Below are 5,000 nucleotides of genomic sequence, written 5' to 3'. Positions count from 1 at the left end.
CACACACACACACACACACACACACACACACAGACACACACACACACACACACACACACACACACACACACACACACACACACACACACACACACACACACACACACACACACACACACACACACACACACACACACACACACACACACAGACACACACACACACACACACACAGACACACACACAGACACACACACACACACACAGACACACTTACACAAACACACACACAGACACACACACACACACACAGACACACACACAGACACACACACACACACACACACAGACACACACACAGACACACACACACAGGTATGACACACACACACACACACAGTTACACAACACACACACACACAGACACACACAGGTACAGTTGACAACACACACACACACACACACACACACACTAAACACAGTTAACAATTCACACAGACACACACACATTTTTGTAATGTTCCCTAACACACACTGTAACGTTCCCTAATGTTACTGTAACACACACAGACACACACACAGACACACACACAGACACACACAACACCCTAACACACACTGTAACACACACACACACACACACAGACACACACACACTGTAACAGTTCCCTAATGACACACACACACACACAGACACACACACAGACACACACCCAGTAATGTCACTAACAGTTACAGACACACACACAGACACCTAATGTTACACAGACACACTGTAACACACACCCTAATGTTACTGTAACAGACACCACACAGTTACTGTAACACAACAGACACACACACACAGACACACACACACACACACACACCCACTAATGTTACACACACACACAGACACCACACTAATGTTACAGTACACACAGACCCCTAACACACACACACACTAACACACACCCTAATGTTACTGTAACACACACCCTAACAGACACACACACCACTAACAGTTACAGTAACACACACACCCTAACAGACACACACACACACACACACACTAACAGTTACACTAACAGACACACACACCAGACTAACACAGACACACACACACACAGTTCCCACACACAGACACACACACACACACAGACACACACACAGACACCCTAATGACACTAACAGTTCCCTAATGTTACACACACACACGTTCCACTAACACACACACACACACACAGTTCCCTAATGTTACTGTAACATTCCCTAATGTTCCCCTAATGTTTACACACACCCCTAATGTTACACACACAGACACACACTAAGTTCCCCTAATGTTACTGTAACACACACACTCCACTAATGTTACACACACACACACACCACTAATGTTCCCTAACACACACACACACACACCCCTACACACACACGTCAGAGGTTTCTACATAAAAAGGAAGGTATGAGAGCTTAGCTTAGGTATGAGGTATGAGAGCTGACAAGCTTAGCTTTGTACTAAACCAGTTAACAATTCTAGGAAGAGAGAACATTTTTGTAATGTTCCCCTAATGTTACTGTAACGTTCCCCTAATGTTACTGTAACGTTCCCCTAACGGTCCCCTAATGTTCCCCTAATGACACTGTAACGTTCCCCTAATGTTACTGTAACATTCCCCTAATGTTACTGTAACATTCCCCTAATGTTACTGTAACGTTCCCCTAATGTTACTGTAATGTTCCCCTAATGTTACTGTAACGTTCCCCTAATGTTCCCCTAATGTTACTGTAACGTTCCCCTAATGTTACTGTAACGTTCCCCTAATGTTCCCCTAATGTTCCCCTAATATTACTGTAACGTTCCCCTAACGTTCCCCTAATGTTACTGTAACGTTCCCCTAATGTTACTGTAACGTTCCCCTAACGTTCCCCTAATGTTACTGTAATGTTCCCCTAATGTTACTGTAACGTTCCTCTAAAGTTCCCCTAATGTTACTCTAACGTTCCCCTAATGTTACTGTAACGTTCCCCTAATGTTACTGTAACGTTCCCCTAATGTTACTGTAACATTCCCCTAATGTTCCCCTAACGTTCCCCTAATGTTACTGTAATGTTCCCCTAATGTTCCCCTAATGTTACTGTAATGTTCCCCTAAAGTTACTGTAACGTTCCCCTAACATTCCCCTAATGTTACTGTAATGTTCCCCTAACGTTCCCCTAATGTTACTGTAACGTTCCCCTAATGTTCCCCTAATGTTACTGTAACATTCCCCTAATGTTCCCCTAATGTTACTGTAACGCTCCCCTAATGTTACTGTAACGTTCCCCTAATGTTCCCCTAATGTTACTGTAACGTTCCCCTAATGTTACTGTAACGTTCCCCTAATGTTCCCCTAATGTTACTGTAACGTTCCCCTAATGTACCCCTAATGTTACTGTAATGTTCCCCTAAAGTTCCCCTAATGTTACTGTAATGTTCCCCTAACGTTCCCCTAATGTTCCCCTAATGTTACTGTAACGTTCCCCTAATGTTCCCCTAATGTTACTGTAACGTTCACCTAATGTTACTGTACCGTTCCACTAATGTTCCCCTAATGTTACTGTAATGTTCCCCTAATGTTCCCCTAATGTTACTGTAACGTTACCCTAATGTTCCCCTAATGTTACTGTAACGTTCCCCTAACATTCCCCTAATGTTACTGTAACATTCCCCTAACGTTCCCTTAATGTTACTGTAACATTCCCCTAATGTTCCCCTAATGTTACTGTAATGTTCCCCTAATGTTACTGTACCGTTCCCCTAATGTTCCCCTGATGTTACTGTAACGTTCCCCTAATGTTCCCCTAATGTTACTGTAATGTTCCCCTCATGTTACAGTAACGTTCCCCTAATGTTACAGTAACGTTCCCCTAATGTTACAGTAACGTTCCCCTAATGTTACTGTAACGTTCCCATAATGTTCCCCTAATGTTCCCCTAATGTTCCCCTAGTGTTACTGTAATGTTCCCCTAATGTTACTGTAACGTTCCCCTAATGTTCCCCTAATGTTACTGTAACGTTCCCCTAAGTGTTTACAGTGTTCTTATGCAGTCTTTACAGTGTTAATATGCAAATCAAATCAAATTTATTTATATAGCCCTTCGTACATCAGCTGATATCTGAAAGTGCTGTACAGAAACCCAATCTAAAACCCCCCAACAGCAAGCAATGCAGGTGTAGAAGCACATGCAGTGTTTACAGTGTTCATATTCAGTGTTTACAGTGTTCATATTCAGTGTTTACAGTGTTAATTTGCAGTTTTTTAACTTACATACTTGACAAATATTTTACATTGTGCATGTTCATTTAATATGCAGTGTTTTAACTTAGTGTTAATATGCAGTGTTTACAGTGTTCATATTCAGTGTTTACAGTGTTAATATGCAGTGTTTTAACTTACAGTGTTCATATGCAGTGTTTACAGTGTTCATATTCAGTGTTTTAAATTACAGTGTTCATATGCAGTGTTTACAGTGTTCATATTCAGTGTTTACAGTGTTCATATGCAGTGTTTTAACTTACAGTGTTCATATTCAGTGTTTACAGTGTTCATATTCAGTGTTTACAGTGTTCATATTCAGTGTTTACAGTGTTCATATTCAGTGTTTACAGTGTTAATATGCAGTGTTTACAGTGTTATTATGCAGTGTTCATATTCAGTGTTTACAGTGTTCATATTCAGTGTTTACAGTGTTCATATTCAGTGTTTACAGTGTTCATATGCAGTGTTTACAGTGTTAATTAATTTGCAGTTTTTTAACTTAAATACTTGACATATATTTTACGTTGTGCATGTTCATTTATACAGTTTTCAACATGTCGTCACTTAGGATTTGAACTCACGACCTCTTGGTTCACAGCATTCCGATCTTCCTTCAACAGGAAGTGGTAATTGGGCCAGAATGTATAGTATCTTCCTTAAACAGGAAGTAGTAAGTGAGCCAGAAGGAGTAGTATCTTCCTTCAACAGGAAGTGGTAAGTGAGCCAGAAGGTATAGTATCTTCCTTCAACAGGAAGTGGTAAGTGAGCCAGAAGGTATAGTATCTTCCTTCAACAGGAAGTGGTAAGTGAGCCAGAAGGTATAATATCTTCCTTCAACAGGAAGTGGTAAGTGAGCCAGAAGGTATAGTATCTTCCTTCAACAGGAAGTGGTAAGTGAGCCAGAAGGTATAATATCTTCCTTCAACAGGAAGTGGTAAGTGAGCCAGAAGGTATAGTATCTTCCTTCAACAGGAAGTGGTAAGTGAGCCAGAAGGTATAGTAACTTCCTTTAACAGGAAGTGGGAAGTGAGCCAACATCGGAGAAGCCGTGTTTACAGAGGGACGTGGTTTATATCGATAGATATCTACTCTACTGGCGCCAAAATTTGACTGAAAGTGTGTCTGAAAATATCATTAAAATTCACACTATTAAACTACGGTAAAGATACTTACGTCTCCCCTTTCAACAGCGTCTGGTATTAGGTAGTTAGTGGCTAAGCTAGGTCTTTCAGCCAGCATGGGATAAGGGTAGCTCAGAACTCTGACGCAGTTGTCATGTCAACACTTCCATCAGTGTGAACCGCATCACAAGAGACATTCCAAATAGCAGATATAGTTTTATATATATATATATATATATAACTCACTGAGTCACTGAGTCACCGAGTCACTGCATCCAACTTTCTTATAGATGTTTGTCAGTCAAGGCGATCCTGGTAGTTCGTCATTGAGAGAAAAACATACTTTTTTCTCACATTTTTGAGAAATGCCACCCCACACCATGACTGACCCACCGCCAAACCGGTCATGCTGGAGGATGTTGCAGGCAGCAGAAAGTTCTCCACAGCGTCTCCAGACTCTGTCACGTCTGTCACATGTGCTCAGTGTGAACCTGCTTTCATCTGTGATGAGCACAGGGTGCCAGTGGCGAATTTGCCAATCTTGGTGTTCTCTGGCAAATGCCAAACGTCCTGCACGGTGTTGGGCTGTAAGCACAACCCCCACCTGTGGACGTCGGGCCCTCATACCACCCTCATGGAGTCTGTTTCTGACCATTGG

The sequence above is a fragment of the Oncorhynchus tshawytscha genome, linkage group LG10 (genome assembly GCF_018296145.1).
Source record: "Oncorhynchus tshawytscha isolate Ot180627B linkage group LG10, Otsh_v2.0, whole genome shotgun sequence".
NCBI classification, from domain to species: Eukaryota; Metazoa; Chordata; class Actinopteri; order Salmoniformes; family Salmonidae; genus Oncorhynchus; species Oncorhynchus tshawytscha.
The sequence above is the reverse complement of the archived record's forward strand: the minus strand, read 5'-3'. Positions refer to the sequence as shown.